General features: G+C 40.1%; 1 long non-coding RNA gene across 1 annotated transcript; it reads left to right on the forward strand.

Annotated features, from left to right (window-relative positions):
- Window positions 1-1,859: 1,859 nt before the first annotated feature.
- LOC109324608 lies at window positions 1,860-21,538 on the forward strand. The gene is made up of 3 exons (XR_002104968.1): window positions 1,860-1,947; window positions 6,848-6,852; window positions 21,528-21,538. It is a non-coding gene; the product is annotated as an uncharacterized LOC109324608 (long non-coding RNA).
- The last annotated feature ends 941 nt before the right edge of the window (window positions 21,539-22,479 follow it).

Below are 22,479 nucleotides of genomic sequence, written 5' to 3' on the forward strand. Positions count from 1 at the left end.
CATCAGAGCAACAATAAACTGGAGTCAGACACAAGCACACAAGTAAACAGAATACCTCTGAATCTGGCTGGGTGTCCAGCTGACAGCCTCATGGGTCAGCATTCAGTTCATTAGGGCACGTCTGAGTCAAACTGGGTCAATCAACCTGTAGAAGCTTATGTGTTTCAAACTCAGCACGTCCCAATCTTTTAGCCTCTTGACGAGCAGATCCCACAGTATTTTTGGTCCTCACAGGGATCTTTAGCTTAGGTAAAAGAAGCTGTGCTGCAGAGCACATGGAGAAGCAGAAGTAGAGAAGGAAAAATATACCCAGTTACTACCAGTTTGACTATAAAAGTTATTTATTGCTAAGCATATGAAATATATAATGGCACTAGTAGTAACAGACATGCAAAGGAAAGCAAACACAATTACAATACTACCCTGGTTTCACTACGTATTTGGAGAAACTTCGCTCAAGTTTAAGTAATACAGTTCAGGTTCAAGAATTTATGCCTAGAGAGAGAAAAGAGAAAAAAGAGAGAGAGCGAGAGCTGAGATCTCACCAGTCCATTGCACTTGGGTTCCAATGCTGACAGGTAAAGTTCTTAGCAAAATCCTTGAAGGGAAACAATCTGTTTCTTCCAGCTTCTCAAAACCAACAGTGGATAGTGTCAGAGAGACCTCTCCTCTTGAAGCGCACACACACTTTGCCACTTTTTTTTTTTTTACAGATTTTTATACCCTGAGTTCAGCAGGTTCAAAGCATTCTTAATAGTGTAAATAATTGTCTTTTCTATTGACAAGGGGTTATCTGGTTTGGAACATCTCAAGAAACTGATTGATAATCAGGAAAACATATGGTTAAGAAGTAACCAGACACTTAGAAGCCAGCTTAGAATTCCTATGGATAGCAGATATACTGATGGGATATCTCATGGTTTCTTCAGGAACAATAGATAGCTTGCAGCATCAGGGTTTTGGATTTTTACTTGTTGTGAATGTCAGCGGGTCCATGCAGGGTAACCCCCCCCCCCCGCCAAGCCTCTTGATTCTCACATGCCACGACTTGAATCTTAATAGAAATAGGGAGGAAGGGGGTGATTTTGGAGAGAGTACCCACAGGTATAATGCAGGTGCTTTTATTCAGCTCTTTCCTTTCTATTATCTACAGGAACCCCATTTGGAGGAGGAAGCAGTCTGACAGGGATGGACTAGGGCACCCACCTCCAAGTCTCTGGGCTGGTCCTGGTCCACTAATGCAATTGATAAGTACCACGCAAAGTTCTGGTATGTGCCACTAATTAGCTCATTAACAACTCATTACAGCTACTGCCTGTGTCTTTCTCCGGCAGCTGGTGTGCCAGCTCCGTGGCTCTCCCATGGTCAGGGCTTGCCCTCTCAACTCTCGGTGTCTCTCCCTACTCAGAGTGGGCTCTGACTTCACCTGGACTCCTTAGGGGTCTGGGCAGGTGTCGTCCCTCCCCACTGCCTTTTCGGATCGGCATAGCCTCCCCAATCCTTAATGCTGGCTGCGACTCCAGCCCGCAGCGCAGCTCCACTTCTCCTCACACTCACCGAAATGCAGCTCAGTTACCCAGGCAGTTGTCCGTCTTGTATCTGACCTGTCTTCTGGAGTCCCAACCTCACGGCTCTCTCCGGTATCCCAGGTCAAAATCCTTTTCCACTTTTTTCTTCTCCTGGGATCTCGATTACCCCAGAGCTTGTCCTCTTGTGCCCAAAGGCAATTTCTCCTTCGCCTTCTCTCCTTGTTATCCTTCAGGTCCAAGCCTCATTGGTTCAGCCCACCCCCAAGTTGTAATTGTCTTCAGCTATCCATGTCCCTTTAGTAACAGGATCTCAGTCGGGGCCCTGTTACAGTGAACAAGCCTCATCTTAGCATGGCTTTTCCACATCTTACTATAGTCTTTTAACAGACTTAAGGCAATTATTGGAGTGTTCATAACCGTCTGTCATCCTGGAAAAAGTATGACAACACTTGTGGCCAGGGCTCCAATGGGCTGGATGTTGTGATGAACCCTTAACCATTGCTCAAATGTTGCCCATACCCACTTTGACTCAGTCTCTTTGCCTCAGCATTCCCTAATGTGGCAACCGAATTTTAGTCAATCAAGTTTAAATAGGCCTCCCATAGTGGGGGCTGGGGAATGTACAGCTTGAGATATCTATTAAACTTTACTTCTGCTTAGAGGTGGGGGGGGGGGCAGTCCTTTGTAAATCCAGATTAGAACTGGTCTGATAAATGCTGAGCTGGGTGTGTGTAAATGTGGGTTGATTAGCATTTGGAGCACAAATTCCCCATCATGCAGTGCTCCCCTGCTTCTCTGATCCCAGAATTCACAGAAGCTTGGGGGGCTCCCCAGCATGCTCAGTGGCAGATCTGGAAGTGGACCAGAAGCACTTCTGGTCCACTTCTGGGCCCGCTGGAAAGTGTGCAGGGGATCTCCCCTGCGCCCCCCTGGCTCAGTGACTGGTGCCTTCTGGGTTGGGGGAGCACCTGGGGTCCCCCTGTGGCCAATTGCTGAGCTGGAGAGGCTTGGGGGCCCGCCCCGCATGCTCCCCGGCAGACCCAGAAGTGGACCAGAAGTACTTCGAGTCCACTTACAGGTTCACTGCTGAGCATGTGGAGGGCCCTCCCTGGACTCCTGTGGGATGCTCCATCCACCCCAGCATCACAGCATTCACAAGCTGTACTGGTACCTCAAGGTATGGAGAAAAAACATTTAAAACTGTATCTATGTCCGAATCATTGGTTCTCCGAATCAGCATCAAATCTTCAGATTCAAATTCAGCTGAATCAAATCAGGGAGAATGATTTGAATCAACAGATTGAATCACTATCCCTGATTCTGGCTGAATCTGAATCAAATACCCCTAGTAATTAGCATGGGGCAAGCTAATTGTCACTGTCACTCAGCATTGTTAATTAGCCTGCCTCAGATACCAACATGGTAGCTCCACTATTTCCAGTTAGGAAGCAGCCTATGCAGAGCATTGAGATCCACTTGAAGGTGCTGCCAAGGGGAGTCTGTTGCATAGACATGCCTTAAATATTACTCCTATGCCTGGAGGAATATTCTGCAGCAGACTGGTCTCATAATATTAATCTGTGCTTATTTTCTGGGCAGCAATGCCCTTATGCACAGTCACCAGATTTTTTGTTAAACAACCCATCCGGGAGTATGAATCATCTTGAATCTTGATGAATTTTTGTGGATGGTTATGTCTTGTTGTCACTGTTGGCTTTTGGGGAATTCACACATGACAGAATGGGTGATCTCAAGAGGAAAATCCTAGAGAATTCCAGAGAGAAGAAACCATGAAGTCCCTCTAGGAATTCTGTAATGTCAATTAATCTAAAATTAATAAACTTTAATAAAGACTAATTCCTTTAATAGAAATTAATTCTTTTAATTAAATATTTAGGTTCATACTATAGAATTCTGCAGCAGATTCTTTAAATGCTAGAGATTAGTTTAATAAATGCCAATAGGTTACATTTTCCTATTACATTTGACTTGCTACTTCAATAGAGGACACATGTTGTGCCTTAAAATGTCTGTTCAGAGCTTATACTACAATAAGCCTGTATGACAGCCTCTTTATTATCTTTAGGAAAGCAAGAGGAGAAGCAGTCACACTATACCACACTTCCATGTATGAGTAGTAGCTGCCAGTATGACATCTAAGCATGTGAGCAGTGCCATTGACTACTCATATACTTAAAGTTCAGAAAGTGCCTGTATGACCTGCTGAACTGAAAAGTATATATGCAATGCATACCAAAGTTTGGCTTGTAGATCTAAAATATAATGAACATAAGTTTTAGTGAGCAGTATTTCAGCTTAAAGACAACACCTACTGAAGCATTTTGTCATGAAGTTTACATATTAAGGATCAGAGATATCTTCCATTTTAGACATGATCCAAATGCCACAGCTATGCTTTAACATTGGCTATTTCCAAGGAAAAAAAAAAGTGTGTGTTGGAATTCTCAGGTATATTTGGTTCCTTTTTAAAAAAATTCAGTTCCTGTGTTTGAACACTATCTTGCCTTTAGGAGAAATTGTGTGGTTTAAAACCTCCATTTTATATGAGGCCATGGCACAGAGTACTGTTACTAATTTAATTAAAACTCACTCATATATGCTGTCATTACGATATAGACTTATCCAAAGCTCTGAAAGCCCCAGAGACTGCATAGACATTTTACAGCCAAATGTAGTTGCCAGGTTTCTTTGCATATTAAATCTTTTTTTTTTTCTGTAAAGTTGTCTCCTTTCTGTCATACTTTGGTCCACTCAGGCAAGGAAAAAAGACATTGGGAACCAAAGTAAAAACTGTTTTTTTAGAAATCGTATATACATTTTACTCTCTTTTCCCAAAAATAAGACAGACAGAAAAATAACAGATAAGTGAAGAAAATTTCATGTAGAAAATAAGCCATTGCTCTGTATGTTTTGTATTGAGAATGTATGTCTGAATGTTATGTATTTAAGAACTATAGATAGAATTATGATCTGGATTTAAATTCACCTGTAGTTTTAGAAGGGTCATGGAGTTATGCCTCAGCCAGCTGATTAACCACAGTTATCCTATAAGCCATATCATTTATCTGTATAAGTCAGTATCTGAAGCTACTACAAACATCTTCTATGAAGTCACTGCATTTTTTTCAGAAGGGCTGACCTTAACAAAGCAGCTCCCCAAGGAGCAATGGCACTGTATGAAGCCAGTTAGGAAGGCAGAAATATTCCCAAAGGTAGCGCTTCTAAGATGAAATGTATGGCATTGTTGCTTAGAGGGTAGACTGAATAATCAAAATATCCTTTGCATTATAACCACAGAGGTGCAGCTACTGTTTTGTCCAAATTACATGAAATTTTTTGAACAACCAAGAAAACTCCAACAGTTGAAAGAGAGCAAGAAATAGACAGACAGGCAAAGAAATACAGTAAATAACATCATGGGGGTCATTTATAAAATCAGAATAATTTAAAGTTATAGATATTGTAACCAGTATGTTCCTAAGCGTTCCCTAGTTATTTTCTCCAAACCATCTGTGCCCGGGGGAGGTCACAACATGGCAACACCATCCATAAGCAAAATTAGAAAGTTCGTGAAAATAAAAAATAAGCCCAGAACAAGGAGAGGGGTGAGTATGAATGTGTGATGTTGATGATTGTTTGTTTTCTGTTCTGTTTCATTTCATTTTGTTTTCCCAAAATGTTTGCCTGTCTTTTATTTGTCCAAACTAGTTTTCCTATCCTTAGGAAACTGCCCCCTATACAGCATATCCCTAATTACTGGTTGAAGGTCTATCATAGTCAACAAACATGTACTATATCATATCCATAGTCCAGCTTAATCATCTGCTTCTTCTGGCAGCACATAACTGAATCTGCCTTGCTTTAGTTTTTGTAAAAGACTTATAAATGGCATTTCCATCCTAATGACTCAACAAAAAAGAATAAAAGACATTGGGGCTTACAAAATACTGGATTCAAATGAGCTAATAGTATTAAATTAAAAAGCATGTAATAGATAACTTATTAAATGGACTTTATTGGATAGTGGAAGTAAATGCCACTGCTTTGGCTTCAAAAACATCCATGAATAGACAGAAAAACCAAAAATGAGTTGAACAGGTTTAAATTCTGCCAAAGATTAGAACTAAAAGGCCATTTTTTCTACCATCAGAGTTGGTCATCCTTCATAGTCACGGTTAAAGTAAAGAGCTGTAGATGTGTCCATTGATTGCTAAGAAGGCTGATCCTAGAGCCCAGACTCTGGCAGATGCCACAGGAGGTGGTTAAAGGGAAGGGTGAACCACAAATGTCTTGGTCTTGTTTCTTTTCCTTCCATTTCTGTCATTTTTCTGCCCCCAGGTCAAGATGGTTTTCCTCAGTGTCCCAGGCTAGTTTTTCCCAATTTGTGGTGTCAATGCCACATTTCTTAATGTTTGTCTTGAGAGTATCCTTGAGGCATTTCCTCTGTCCCCCACACACCCTTTGTCCTTAGCTGAGTTGGGAGTATAGCAGTTGTTCTGGTAAATGTACATCAGATATGCACACACAATGCTCTGTCCACTTCAACTGGTGCTAAATAATCAACACTTCCATGCTGGTGGTGTTGGCACCAGTGAGGGCCCTGGCATTTGTACAATGATCTTTCTGCTTTATGCCAAGGATCCTCCAGAGGTAGTGCTGATGAAGGCATTCCAGGCTTTTCAGGTGGTCCCTGTAGGTCACCCAAGCTTCACAGCATATAGAAGGGCTGGGGTTACTACTACCTTATATAATAGGAGCTTTGTTTGTCAATGAGGATCTTTGCTGGGGGAGTTAATTGGTCTGGAGTAGGCTATTGAAGTACCTTTGTTTTTCCAGTGTTAAATGTCAGTCCCAGGCACCAGTAGGCTTGCAGGAAGCTGTTAAGGGCAATTTGTAGGTTCTCCTCAGTATGTACAATGAAAGTACAATCACTGGGGTATTGAAGTTCCCCAATTGAGGCTGATTTAACTTTGGTTTTGGCACAGAGGCAGGAAAGATTGAAAAGGTACCTGCCCATCCTGAACTCGATGCTGATGCCATGTGACAGACAGTCACAGATGAATGTCTTGATGACCACAAGAAAAAAATACCAGAATTGGTACAATTATGCAGATCTGCTTGTCTCCAGTTTGAATGGCAAAGAACTCTATAGCGGAGCCACTGCATAGGATGGAGGCAGTTATCTGGTTGTGAAGGAGTCTTGGGAGGGTGATAAATTTCCCCGGCAAGCCAAACTTGGATAAGTTCTTACATAGAGCTTCTCAGTTAACAGAGTCAAATCAATAGTTTGGTCATAGCTTTGGTCAAATCAATAGCATATGTCTTCTTTAGTGTACTATGGCTGTTTATATTGATAACCCAGTTCTGTTTTCAATCCCATGGAAGGGAGCGATACACAGGCATGAGGCTTCTTGAATGTATTTTGCCTCCAGTGCAGGGTACCATGTTGCCATTCCCAAATGTTAAAAAAACCATAAGGCCCTTCAGAAACTACACAATATTAGAAGTAAAACTTCTTGGAATATGCCTGCCAGGGTATGAAATTTTAGGATTTATGTTTTCCATCTTTGTTCTGCACCACTGAGGACTGGAAACTTACTGGAAATGTTCTCTAAACTTTTAACACAAGATGCAGTTTTCAGGAGTCTATTTATCTCCAGCGGGTAGTGGGTCATCATTGACCTCTTGCTGAGTTTGTCATCCCCAGAAGTTTTGAAGCTATAGAGAATGTACTCAGGGTTCTGACTGATGAGGGGTATGAAAACAGCAGTAAACAGGCGGCATGGTACTTGCCCTAAATGGTTTGGGTGAAGGAACATAGAAGTGGAAACAGTCTCTTGGGCCATCCAAGTCCAGGCCATACCTATAATAGGTAGCACATCATAGTATCCTTTTCATAAACCAGTCAAACTCTATTTTTAATACTAGTTGGTTGTATGCACACATGCATCTGTTTTTTGGGGGGTAGCTTTGTTTTCTTTTGAAGTACCTATTGCCAGCATTAGAAGGTTCTGGTACCTTGGTGCTCCAGTGGTTAGAAATCTCTTTCCTAAAATATATCCATAGCCAGTGCATATTCTTTTTTTCCCCCTTTGTCTTAAATGGCTCTACTCTCTGGTGTTTATCCCCTACTGTGTATTTCTAGGGAACACTCATATCACCTCTCAGCCTTTGTTTTGTGAGGCTAAATAAGCCTCTTTTAATCTCCTTTTCTAAGACAGGATCTCCATTCCCCCGATCATTCTATATTGCTTGCTCTGGTTTGAATTAATCTCTCTCAAATGTGGGTAACCTGAACTGTATGTATTGCTCCTGATGATGTCTCAACAGTGCCTTGTACAATGACCTTAATACTTCCTTGTCTCTATAGGAAATACCATGACTGATACATAACAAAATTGCATTTGATTTTTTTTAATAGTGTCATGAAATTGATGGCTCTTAGCCCTCCTATGGATGCTCAGTACACCTTCATCTTTCTCTTCCTCTGAGATAGATTCTTGTTATTATTAATCTCTAAGTAAGGACATTGTACTTTATACTATTAAATTTCATCCTATTTCTATGACTGCAGTCCTTATCCAGTTCTTTTCATATGATATTCCAATCCTCCCCTGTAATGACAGTGCTTCTCAACTGTCATTGCCAAATTTTAGTAGGACACTATTATTTTGTGACAATGCTATTAATGAAAATATTAAATATAATTGGTCCCAAGACCCATCCTTGAGAAATTGTATTAGTAATAACACTTTATACTTCCCCTTTTAACATAATTTGTTTTCATCTCCCTGTCTCTGTCCCATGAGACTGTTACTGTAGACTCATAAAGGAGCAGACTTAGGTTGTCATTAAGGGTTTGTACAGAAGTTCTCCATGCATGTTTTACAGCGCTGTAATTTAGAGCACTTTTTATAGCACTATAAAAGTTACAGTGCTCTAAAACATGACAAAAGTGAAGTATTCAGTAGGAGGGACCTCTAGGCCTCCCTGCGCTTTCCAGGCTAGGAGGCAAGGGGCACTCCACAGCCTCCTGGGGCTTCTCCACTGGCCAGAAATTTAACCACTGTACAGAAGTTATTTAAAGTGCTGTCAGTTGCTAAAGTGCTATAAAGTACAGTACTTCAAATTTAACACCTCATTTAACAAGGGTTAATTTAAAGCACTGTGCCCATTTTTAAGTGATGTAAAGCCAGCCATACACTTCTGCTAAGTCATGACAATAAAGTACTGTAAATGGCAATTTCTGTACACACCCTAAGTGATTACATTTAGTTGCCCAAAAGGACCCAGTGTCATAGTACAATGGTGCTCCAAACTACATCCATGTCAATACAAGAAACAAGGTTCCGTCTACATATTTAAATTTATCATATCAGATAAGTAGGACCTGGTTTAAATCTCAGTCCTGCTGTTTGCTCCTGATGGCCATGAGATGAAAACTACAGTTTTAAATATGCCACAGTTTTTGTGTTCTATCTAGCCAGCAGTAAGTGGTGGGCTGCAAAAACTGCAGCATATGTAAGATCACAGTTTTTGCCTCCCAGCCGTCAGGAGTGAGCAGTAGGGCTGACAAGCCCCTCTGCCAATCAGTGGTCAGGGGACTCCAAGATTAAAGGAGCAAGCACTCTGAAAGCTGGGCCCACAATTTCAGCCAGGACCTACAGATATGGAGAAGTCTATATACAAATAAAAGATCTCAGAACCATATACTCATTGATGTTTTGGGACACTTTTATTAGCAAATTTCACACACCCTTGATCAATATAAGGCATGCACAATGCTGTTTGTGCAATGTGTCAAAACGACATAATAATTAATAGCTGTAATAATAATCTAGTGTGTTGCTGTACTTGTCTATAAGGCACTGAGATAGGGTACTCTGTCTGAACAATGTTATCTAGTTGTCTTATTTCTTTGCTGAATTTTGAGTAATTTTACCTCCATCTGTCAAATGAGGCAACTGCAAGGAAAATGAAGATTTCACATTGCATAAAGGATGAAAACAAAATCTCTCTTTGTCTTTGAAAGTTTTGTATTTGGAAAAGGCCAATAAGCATGACTTTTAGCAGCACGTTGTTCTGGTATGGCAAATACATTTTCTGCTGCAGGGTGAGATACAAACACCTGATTTTGAATGTTCTGTGCAAATTTCAGCCTATTTTCCCATCAGTCATACACAAATGCCCATTCACCTCTCTGAAAAATCAAGACTGTCATTTTCTATGTAAAAGGTGGATGGATCAGCAGTCTACTGAGGCCACGGAGCATTATAACACAGTCATTATCAATATGTCCTTTTCTTCTCAAAAGGATAAAAATGTACTGAAATTGTTGATGTTGAATTAAAAAATCCAGGTCACATTTCACCCTGTGACAGTCAGAATGTAGGGCAGGGTGGTACCTTAGAGACTAATTGATTCAGAGAAACAGGAGTTTCCAGTGAACTGGGAGCAGAGCTGACAAAAGAAGTTCTGTATCCTGATTCTCAGCTCATTGTACTACACTTCCTCTCCTCACTTGCATCCATCTTAACTAACTATCCCGTGATACTCTTCCTCCACTTAGTAGCATGGTACTCCTCTTAAGGGTATACCCTTGAGGTAAAGTATTATTCTAAGGGGATCTGAATCTGCCCTTTAGTTATTTGTGTGTAGATTTTTATAATGTCTCAGGTCAAACCCAGTGCATCCTGGCCAAGAAAATATCCCACTGAATTCAAGTGCATGGGAAATTTACTTGAAGTGGCATTGAACAGGGACCATGCAAAGCTGTTAATCCTCAGTGATATAACTGAAGAATGAACAGGCATGTATATCATATGTATATGCACGCACGCATACACACATGAAACAAGTGCTCAATTTATTCCCAAACATTGAAGACTACTGTTTATATTTACTAGCTGTGCCATGTAATGTACCCAATAAAGCAAAGAAACAAATAAATAAATGACAACCTTTTAACAGTTTGGTTGGCTGCCCATGGAGCTGCCACCCTTAGCTAATGAATCCAGCCCATTGCATGCTTCCAAATAGAAGAGTGAAAACAAAAATGAAGGGAAATGAAGCCAAACCCAGAGATGGGCTGGCAGCGGTGTGTTTGTTAACTGCTTTTGTTCTGCTGGAAGCCATCACCTTTTTTCATGTATCTTTTAAACAAAAATGGAAAGAAGTGTTAAATTATAGATAGCTATATGACATGATGGTACTGTTATTTCATCTTAACTAGAACCACATCTGAATTTTAAGATGGGAAAAAGTGTGATTCATACATCTTCATAAATGTCACCTCTTTGGGAAGCAGGTACTTTGCACATTAGAAAAAACACTTTTTGGTGGCTTAGAAATTAATATTAATTATTTCGCAAAACATGTTTCCCATTTCTACCCAAAATATTTATTTTTATGTTGCCTTTCAAGCTGGCCATACATTCTGCTTCAGTTGAGTTACATATGTATGGCATGTGCCTAGAATTAGAGTAAAAAATTCTTCCTAGCAATAAAACTTGGGAAGATTCCTAGGTTTTGGATTTACAAAGAAAACCATTTCTTAGGCTGAAGGGTAAAAATGTATTCTGACTTTTTACAGTAAAGTAAGGATATACAACAATATATAAAGCTACTAACATTTACAGTAGTTTGATACAGAGTACAGGTACGTTAGGAGCAAATTTGAGTATATAAGTTATATTAGTTTACACTACTGTCCAAGTAGGCAATGCTTTTGAGGAAAAAGGTTCAATTTTAAACACTTTCAGATTGAGAATTTAAGAATTAGAACCAAAGGAATGTATTTGTTGAATATGTCAGAGGTAAGGGTTTCTTTGGGTGATACCTTTTAAAAGACCGACCTCATCACTGGAAAAACGTTAGACAAGTTTTCAAATGCAAGAACCTGAAGAAGGTCTTGCATTTGAAAGCTTGTCTAATTCTATCCCAACTATGCCATTAGTTTAAAAAAAAAAATCACCCCCAAAAAACCTTGCTGCTTCTGAACCATCATGGCTGCAATTATCACTTTAACAGTACCACCTGAATATGGCAATAATGTTTAAGTTAGTCTAAACAATTCAACAGACATATTGAGCCATTATTAGCTGTTTTCTTCCAGTTCAGATCCTCCTTTCCTTACTATTTAAGCATATTCTTTTATAATATCTACATGGACATCAAACACCCACAATTAGCAGACAATTCTAGAGTCTTCAGAAACAAAGGAGGATCAATATAGACCATCTAACTCATTATAGTAGTGGCTGGGTTTTTGCAGCTTTTGTTTGTATCAAAATAAAAGAATAATTGAGCTCACCCATTTTGACAGTTATATAGGTCATATTAGGGAAAATATTTTACACGAGAGTTAATATTGGACATTTTGGATAGTTTTACCCTTACCGTTCTATAGGGGGAAAAAAAAGCCATTGATAAATCCCACATCAATCCAAATAAGTAAGCATGGTACAGTAACATCATCAATTTCTTATTTTATTACTTCAAAGAAAATATCTGGGGACAAGTTTAGTCCTGCTTCTCAGCCTCTTGAAGGCTCAGATCAAGTGTAGTAATAGCAATGCTACTGCTGCTACTATTACTGCTACCAGGGTTGGGTTTTTTTAATTGCTTTTAGATGTACTGGCAAATGTTGTGGAATAACACTTACTTTATAAGTACTATGACAAATATGTACAAATGAAGGCCTCAGTTCAGGAAGCCTCCCTGGAAAAGTATGTCAGCCTGTGCTCAAATTTAAGCATGTGTTTATAGCTAATTTAAGTAATGAGACTAAAGCACCTGTGTATAAGGGACTTAAGCACTTATGTGAAGTTAAGCATGTGGTTAACTTCCTTCCTAAATCAAGTCATTGTTCTTCCATGAGTGGGGCCCAGAAATGTTCTACAAAGTACAGAAATGTAGATCATATTGCTTGCAATATTTTTTTCTCCTCCCTCCATTTTGGTGTTTTATCTCTGAATTTGATTTTTGATACTAAGTATTGTAAAAAGTGTAGTTTTAATTGACCATCTACTTACTGCCTACCAAATTGCCAGTACTAAAATACACGGCAGAGAGAGGATACTTGCAAAGATTAAAAAAAACAAACCACAAAACAAGTACCAGTCCATCAGTTTGCCTGATACAAACAGTTAGTAGTTTTTCTTGTAGCTTAAGTACTTACATATATCCCATTACCTCACTAACTAAACACCTAATAATCTTTAATATTGTAACAGGTCCATAGCTGGAATGGCAGTTCATGCCCTGGCAGCCACCTGGGTCCCACCCTGTTGTCTCGCCTGCCATATCTTGATCTCGTGATTGGACAGGGAGTCTGCCCCTAAAGGGCAGGGGTGTGGCCCCCTGGCCTTAGCCCACTTTAGTCTAGATGGGTCCCTCTTCCCTCTTTGCTTGAGTATCTGACATCAGACACCTTGGAGGTTGGTGGCTAATGCCAACTGTCTCCCTGCTGTTTTAAAAACTCTTCCTTTTGTATTTTTTCTTCTCTGATGACTCTTCATCTCTGAGCACCGTTAACTGGTCTTCCTGTGGTTGTTACACTGTCTATGTCCAGTGTTGTCAGCCAAAACCCCATTTTCATAAACCTATCACATGCCTACATTCTTATTTGGGGTTTTATCTGTGTCCTAATTTGGTCTGTTACCACAAAATTGGAAAACTTAAAGCTTTTTTCAAGCAGGCACTACAACCCTGAAGCCAGGTCTCTCTCTATTATGAAAATAAAGTTTGGATGTTTTCAATTACCCAGAATGTGCGGCCTTGCTGTTTGCCTGCCTGGGTTAGAAACCCTGTCTGCTTTTAAAGGTTGAGAAAACTGTATGTCAGACCCAGGCTTTTAGAAATCAATTAACCCTTACTGCTATAACCATTATTTTAATGCATACACACACACACACATATATTACCTATGAGCCAGTTCCCAAAAGCAAACCTCTAAGTATCATGTTCTAGCCATCAATGGGGGAGGAGCTCCATTACAAATAAATTCATCCTTCTAGTGTGAAGTTCTCCCCCATAATACCCATTGTACACATGGGGAACTGAAGCATGGAGCTGAAAGTCTAAATTTATAAAATGACATAAGGACAAAAGCACAGCATAGCACTTACATTCAGGCATGTTGACACTTACCTGTGGTGTCCACATCACTGAGTTAGCTCCCTAGATTCCTCATGCAATGGGAATCCACAAAATTTAGCACACTGAACGGACCACCTGAGTCAACCATAGGGAGCTGACAGACAGCCGGGTCCCTACTCTAACTCATGGCACTTTCCATAAAGTGCCATAAGTTAGAGCTACCCCCTGACCCAGCATAAGTTTGTTTACCTGTTGTGTTATGGGGCAGAGTGGGTGGGGAGAAATAAAGCCTGTCTGCCTGTTCTGTGATCAGGGCTGGGCTGATGCCACCCATTCCCAGCTCTGGCACTGTCTGCATGAAAGGAGCAGGGAGGGAGAGATGACACTGTGGACTGGGGTTTGCCTAGACCAAACTGAAAGAGGGGGTTAGGAGGGGCCATGAAGTGTGTGTGGGGGAATCCTATACATGTGCCTCCCACTCCAGGTCAGGCTAGGCAATCCCCAGCCCCCCCTTCCCTCCCTTCTTCCCCTTCCTTGCTGTAGGCAGCATGGAGGACAGGACTGGATGGTATCAGCCCAGGTCTGATCACACTGTCAAACTGACCCTGGGGCATATAAATTCCCTAAGGCACTCTACTTTGGAGCACCTCCATCAGATCCTTCATTAGATGAGGGTTAATTTATCTCATGATTAGCCCCTTTTAAAGCATTCTGCAGCTGTGCACTTCTGTCACAGCACAGCTGTACAGCTCTTTCAGGGAGCCAATCACCAGTACCCAACATGCCAAAGCTATCATTAGGAAGATAAGCAGGAAGAATCATAGGGTTTCAGGGAAAACAAGCAAGAGGAAACCACTGTGGTTACAGCACTTCTTCTAGGCTCTCTCCAAGGATTCTTCATACTTTTTACATTAAAAAAATCCAGAATTAAGCTTGACATGAAGGACCCAAGCCCATGCTTCCACCACTTGTCTACACAGAAAGGAAGCTAAACTGAGGTCTTTCAAGTGTCAGTCTAATATTCTCACTAGTAGGATATCTTTTTTTTTTTCCTGTGGGCTGGGTATAAAAGGCTGTACTAAACCCCATTTTGCTTTTCTACAGCTCAAGCTAGTGGCTCAGTAGTGGTTTAACAGTGGCTCAGCTACGTCCTTAGTAGATACTAGTTTCTTGGAACAGGTAATTTTGTAGTGTAGACAAACTGTCCCTCTATGATACTTAGTTGGATCACTGCAATTTTGTTGCACTACTCTGAGATCTGATTCTATTCTATACTTGTTCCCATTGAAATCACTTGGACTGACTTTGATCTCAGCCTGATTTTATCCTAGCATCAATACTGAATTCTTTCCCACTCCAAATTTCACTATCCTTTTATTTTATTTTTTTGGTGGGGGTGGGGGGAAACTAGATTCATTTTAGCAGTTCGGCCATGCTGTTGCCTGTCAAGATGTTCTCTAGATAAAAGTAGCTGAAGCCTCACCAAGTATTTATTTGCATCTCTGGTGGCATCTAGAGACCAAAATGTGGGATTAGGATTCACTGTGCTAGGTGCTGTACACATACACCTCAAAAAATCAGTCCCTGCTGAAAATTAAGCCCAGTCTCTTTCTCAAATGTTATTTTGATTTGATCTCCCTGCTTGATTCATCACTTTACTCTTTCTTCTGCCCAATACATTTCTTTGCTCTCCTCTGTGTCTTATCTGTGTTGTGTTCCCTGCTCCTTGTCAGATTTGTCATATACTAAACAGAGGTTGTACATGCAACTTGTAGCTCCAGTACTGTGGGTTGGCCATCCTGATGTCAAAGATCTGATAAACAAAAGCATCCATATATGTAGCGCCCTTACTTAGCAAATAATTAAATTTCTGTCCTGAAGTTATGAACTTATATGAATGATTAAATGCATTCGATTAAATGGTGAGGTAAATAATCATGTTTCTTACAAATTAGAATTAAAAATGTCATTGTGCATGAGTACTAGCAAGATTAACCAATGAAATGTCCTCAGTGAAAAATAAAATCTCATTAAAGTTGTCTGCGGTGTTTATATTTTAACAAATTCAGAGCTTATTGTTTGTTCTAAATGGTCTGTGAAGCATCAAGTTGCAAATATACTTGAGCCATTTTTTCTAACATATGAAGTGATTTATGGTTGCAAAATAGAATCAACTGATTTTAGCAGCTTCTCTTTGTATCCTACCATAATCTGAAACAGAGATTACTGAGACCAGCCAAAGATGAGGTGCTGAGAAGAGAGTTTCATTGTTACTAAGTACATTGTTGTAATGCCTAGAGGAGAAATTCTCAGCCAGGGTGCAGTGGAACCCTTGGGTGCATTGAAATCGTTTTATCAGTGCCACAGAGTACGGTACAATATTAGGACTGTGAGGTGTGCAAAAATGATTCACAAAACAAACTTAGAGATTTCAAAGGGGAATCAAAAACATTCTGATCTGTTAAGGTTGTTCTGAATTCTTTACATAGTCAAAAAATGAGTGAAAGCTAAGAGCTGGCATTGTTCTGAGAGGTATCTGGAGTCCAAAAACGTTGAGAAACTTTAGCCTGGAGGTCTAGCCATTGATCTAGGTGTTGAATCTGAGATGATCCTGAAGTTAAGACATGCCTCCAATAATTAGACATGGAAAATTTATAAATTTGTTATCATTTTCCATGTATAGAGTTTAATTATTGGAAGTCTGTCTTAATTTTTTCCCCTACCACTGCAGTGGGCAAAGTGGTGGTGGGGGAGGTAGTGAGGGGCAGTAAGGGAACAGGTAGTAGAGGGTAGAAGGTGAGGAGGTGGTAAGGGAGGCGGTGGGAGAGGGGAGCAGGTGCTGGGCCTTGACATCTTTCCCTTGATCCCTAATACCATGCCCCCTGCCACCTGTCCTTCACCACTTACCTCACTACTGCATTCCCTTATGCCTGCCCTCCACTGTCTCAAGGCTACGGCAGGGAGCAGATAGATGGCAGGGGGGTAAAGGCAGCTGAGGGGGCTGGCAGCAGCCAGAGAGGAGCTGAAGCTGGAGCCACAACAGCTGCCTCTCCCCCTCCCCACTACCACATTGTACTCAAATCCAAGACAAGGAGCTTTTCCCCCTATGTTAAATGGAAGAGAAAAATTTTGTCTTGGATTTAAGTAAATACAGTAATGAAGACATGATACGTGTGCATCCTACAGACTAGCTAATCAGACATACATAAACTTTGGTAAGCGCAGCTCCTTTCATCAGGTGCTATACACAGAGTTGTCCCTTGTGGGGGGGTGCTTTGGGGGGCCTCCGCAGACAGTGTCATACAGGCCTTGCAGACAGCGCCATTGGTACGTGCCAAGGGTGCCACCACTCTGCGTGGCTGCTGTGCGCCACCAGTTTCATGCTCTGGCCACTTGCCAGCCCCGCCACACCCCACCCCAGCTGTGCACTCTGACTGCTCATCACCCTCCTTCACCCCTCTTCAGAGGCTCCACACTGGCTTCACACAATCCTAGGGTTGGCTCTGGCTATACATCTCTTATTCAGTTAGTCCATAGGGGGTACAATTACCCTACTTTCAGCCTAACTTTAGACTAACACAGCTAACCCCAACTCTCTTCTCATATAATAGATGGACCTTGTCCAAAAGAGATTTAAATCAAAATAGTCCCCTCTATAACTGTATCATGCAGAATTCCATCATTCCGTCATGTAAGGAAAGACTGCTCACTCAAGAAAGTGTTTGCCGGATCTGAATATTACTAGGGGAACAATCATTTTTCTTCTGCTATCAAGCTATTAATGATTCATAATTGAAAGGGAAAAGAAATTATTTTAAAAGAGAAGGAAAAGACCAGTGCTTTTATTGCAGTAAGATAGTTTACATGCTAGACACGGTTATCGGATTTTTGGCTATAAGCCTTTTTTCTGCCCATTGGGGTAAAGTCCCCATGTTGCTGTGAACTGCAAGTTGCCCTATTCCTGTTCACTCCACAGAGGATTTGCTGCTTTTTGTTTTTGCGTTGCTTGACTAAAATAATTAGATTTTGCATCCCGGTGGGATTATCACATTTTACCTACTTACTTTTCAAGGTGTAGTATTGGGAAATTACCAGACCACAAGAAATGTGGAGGCTTAGTTATAAGATGCTCTATTTGCAATTATATTAAATTCAGTACCGCACTGGAAATTAATAAACTCTGCCTGATATAGAGCTGCATGTCTAGGATTTCTTCAGACACTCTGATGTGTTCACTGTGAGAAGCTCCACTACCCAAGCACTTTGCTGGCTTTTATTAATTCTTTCTGTTTTTTTCACAGTTAAGAGATCATTTTTTAAAATTCCCACAGAGCAGCCATATGCTACTATGCACAGTGAGTCTAAAGTAGTCTCTAGCAGTCAGCACCAGAAATTGAATTACTCCTGAACGCAAGAAATGTGGAGTGTTTTTTCCCTTGCTAAAATTCAATTCATCTGGCAATATTTTGCTACTAAACATACCATACGGCCTGATGAAGCACAATATATTCTTAACCACTAGCACAAAGACGTGCATGCATGCATGTCCAAATACATACCATCTCTCAGCCATTCTGTGTAATGATAGATGATCCTCAAAAGGTTTTAAAGTTCATTTCAGTTCAGGTAAGCATTCAACATTTTGGATGAGTACACAAACCGTATCTTCACTTTCCAAATCTCTTGAGTCTGCAAAATAAGCCTGGAATTTCAGAACAGAATTTCTTGCAAGATGTTCATTACTTCCTGCTATTGGGCTTGGCTTTCCCTTTGAGAATTGCTCAAGAAGAGAACTGACCCTCTGCAGGTAGCAGTCTTTCTTCCACAAGAAAAGGTAGAATGGGAGTAGCAGCCTTTGGGACTTTGAAAAGTGATCCTTTTGCAGAGCCAGTAGCCTGCAGATAGGGATGAACCCTGGGCAGACTCTCCTGTCTTTCACATCCCACAGAGAGTACATGGGACTTTAATATCTCATGAGGCTGTGCTAACTTTACTGCAGCCTCCTTCTATGGTTTTCTAAGTGGGGATACTGAGTCCCTCAGTCCACATTTGAATCTTCATCAGAATATTTTAGTTGCAGTCAATCTGAGACATTTTTCACAGCAGCTAGGCACTTAGATCAGTGTCAGGTATAACAATCCTAAGGTACTTGAAAAATTATCACCTTTATCCAGTGACGAGTTCCAGGAGCTTCTGCATTAAAAATCATGTGCATCTGCAGTCCTTGTCCAGACTTCCAGTCTCTGAGGTTGTATCACTTAAAAGTACAGTTTCCAATACCACAGTAAGTCCTATACCTGTGTATCCAGGTTAGCTGAACCCCATGTGAGTAGCCATGCTGCAAAACAATACTTCTGACGGTGTTCCTCACATTTCCTGTGCTCCTCCACGTGAGTCTATAGCTCTCCGAAAGACTTAGCCTCTACAATATTTTCCCTACAAATTCTGGGAAAGCTTGTAACTCTTTCTGAGCAGCTGACGGAAGTTTAGAAATAAACTTGGAAGTATCAGCAAAATTTAGCCTATCTCTTCATTGTAAAGCGAATGGGTCACCAAGTGAAAGTGGAACAAGGGCTCTAACTCAGATCATCTTACCCTGGATAGAAAGCACGGCTTGGACTTCTGATTTCTCATTTTATTCAGTAAGAACTAGCTAAGACCCCAGGCTAAGTCTGCACTGAATAGCTACAAGTAAGACACAGAAGGCAGCAAGAAGCAAAGGTTCTTCACGCAGACAACAATGACAGTCTATGAATTCCTTGGTATCAAGGCCTTATTTACTTTCTGATTCCTCAGATATAAAGATTCCTGCACAATCCACCCTATGTTCCAGATTATAAACAATGGTTTTAAAAGAAATAACCCTTGTAGCTGAGATAACTTTGCAAACATGAATTGAGTTTAAACCAAAAGAATAGTTGCGTGATTTAACCCATTAGTCTTCCTAGGGTGCTAACTGTACTAAATGAAGATGCACGTTTTCCTATTAACTATTTCACTACTGATCACTTTAAACTCAAACGCATATGCCAAGCCCCAAAACAAAAGCCTCTTCTCATGCCTTGCTACCTGCCAAAAGCTCCAAATGTCCTCCTACCCAACTGCCAAAACCTCCAGCTTTCCTGTGACAGCTTGCAAAATACATGAAACATTAGCCACAGAAAACAAGGGAGCATGCTGGAAATTTCAAATATAAGAGCAGCATTACAATGAACTGAATTTAAATTGGAAGTAAACAACAATTGGAATATGATATGACCCCTGCCATTCATTTTCATTTTTGATTCAGGCTCTTAGTTCCTCAGGTACATATAGTGCAGGATTTCCATTCTCCTGCAATGGGATATCATGCAATTTCAGGGTTTTACTGTGGAACCCAGGCCCACAAAACACGTGAGACCTTGCCTAAGAGCACAAAATGGGAATCTTTGTGACTGAGGAATTGCATCTTCTTCCTCTTACGTGGTAGGAAAGGAACTTGAAGAATTTGGAAGAAAATCATCTAGGTTGTCCATGGGAAAGAGGTGATTGTATCTTTTATTGGACCATAATACTGTCTTATGAATCTTAACTGAATTGAAATAAATGCGAATCTGGTGAAAACCAGCATGTGCTATTGAAGTCAGTTTTTCTACTCTGATAACTAGTGAAATTGTAGGCTAAGAAATAGGAAGGTACATAATATACAGTCAGTTCACTCATCCTTTTCAGTTCTCAAAAATGTTTAGGTCAGATTCATTTCAACTTTTGAGTGGAAGTTCAATATGAATGTTATTTTATCCACACTATTGTGTTCATCACTAAACCTAACAGAAAACAGAAGATAGCTATTCCTTCTTTTAAAAAAATGCCAGAGAATTCTTGAGCCTAATTAGCAACAGAAATTTTGAGCAAATAATAGAAGGAGATCCTTTGATTAAGGGGTTCCCAGCAGAGACTTATTTTAAGACATGGACTTTATGGTTTATTGAGAAAACATTTCTCGCTCTGGAGTCTAACAATGTTTATTAAGAACAAAATTACTTTCTTTATTAGATGAGTCATGACTTACATATTAAGCTTCTGTCAACATTTTGTACATTCATAGAAAACTTAGTGTGAGGTACAAGCCTTGGTTTTATTTTCTTTTTCTAATGTAAAAAAAGTCAAATGAATCTGTGTGAGATATATTCTCCATGAGGCAAGGTCTGTTGCTCATCATCTAGTTGCTGAAGTTCTGTTTTTCATTACCTGGTTGCTTGACAAAACTGCAGCTCCAAATCCCTGATAGGGAGATTGTATCCAAATAACACAAAACCATGGCTCTTTGGTATTTGACAACAAAAAGCTAAGTGGGCTGTATTAATTATAAATAAGTCAGCATGCCAAAACGTCAATGGTACTGAAAATCTACTGCAGTGTGAGAGATTTCAGAGAGATAGAGGGACATTCTAAATTCACTGTAAAGGATCAGGGCCCATGTATAGATTGAAGTGAGATTATAGAAATATTGTTTCAGCATACAAAGCAGACTTGTGTGAAGGATTTTTCCCTCCAAACCCAATTAAGCACAGTATGCCTGAAATTTGCAGACAAGTGCTGAAGTTTGATGATCTCCATTTATTTTGGTTCCTTTTAAAGGTTGGCTGTGGATAGGAAGTTTAAATGGCAGCTTACCTGACCCTATCTGCCTCCAAACTGTCAATCAAATTATAGCCAGTGGCCAGAAGGAAGAAGATAGCATGAGATATTGTTTAAATCAGAGTGGCATTCAAAGTATTATACATGGCATTAGAGAGTCATAAACTTACATTTGGTTAACTCAAATAGTTATGAAAGGAAGTGGGAGATGAGGTAGGAGAGAAGACAATTAGTGGTAGGAAAGAAGAATGAATTCAGTAGAGAGGTCTGAAGAGTGTATTGATAGATATGGAAAGCAAAGAGAGGTGGAGAGTCATTTCTGGAAGCTAAGGGAAAGAACAATAGAAAGAACAATGCAAAGAGAGAAAGAACAATAGAAAGAGATAATTTTTTGTGTCAAGTAGGAGAGATGAGCACAGCAATCCAAACAAGCTATGACCACAAAAGCTGATAAAGTGAAGTTATGGCCTATAGTATGCTCAGTACAAGACTAATTAGCTCTTACAAGTTACTAGGGAGTAATATTTTTACCCTCTGTTGAAATATATCCAGTGACAATTGTTCTAGTATTGTCATACCCAATCTTATGCTACACTCAGGAAGTATGTTGCCACAGTAGGAGGGGGAATCTTCGCAAAGTTCAGACTGTTTGAGTTTGATTATATATACACAATTTAGTTTTCTAACTAAAATTAAGAGGAAACAGAATTATAATTAACTATTGAACTTTTAATATGAAATCCAACCATAAAAGGTCTTGAAACATGGGCAACTGGATTACCTAATACAATGGGAGAATGGCTAAAGATGAGGAGTTGTGAAGCCCACTCATACAATTTCATATAGTAAACACTCATGTCCAAAAAATTCAATGTCTCTTTGCATGTACATACCACAAGTTTTATATAATCAGCTTGACCATGTATGAACCTGGCAGTTACACTCTGTTATGAGCCTCATACTGAAGATTGGTGTAATTCTGGCTATTTGTTCCAAAGAGCACATGAAGCCAAGAAACAATAGGTTTTATTTTCTTTAACGTAAGTTTTGGAAAAGTAAGTTAAGTAAAGTACAGTTTAATTGTTCTTCCCATTGTGGCAAGAATCATTTGTGTGTTTGGGGCAAGAAAATGAAGTAATTTGCCTCTGTTCTTATAGTCTAGGGACAGAAGTTACCCAAAAACTGGTATAAGTGATTGGAAACCAGTTTA

This window comes from Crocodylus porosus, unplaced genomic scaffold (assembly GCF_001723895.1).
Source record: "Crocodylus porosus isolate Cpor-Errol unplaced genomic scaffold, CroPor_comp1, whole genome shotgun sequence".
Classification (NCBI taxonomy): Eukaryota; Metazoa; Chordata; order Crocodylia; family Crocodylidae; genus Crocodylus; species Crocodylus porosus.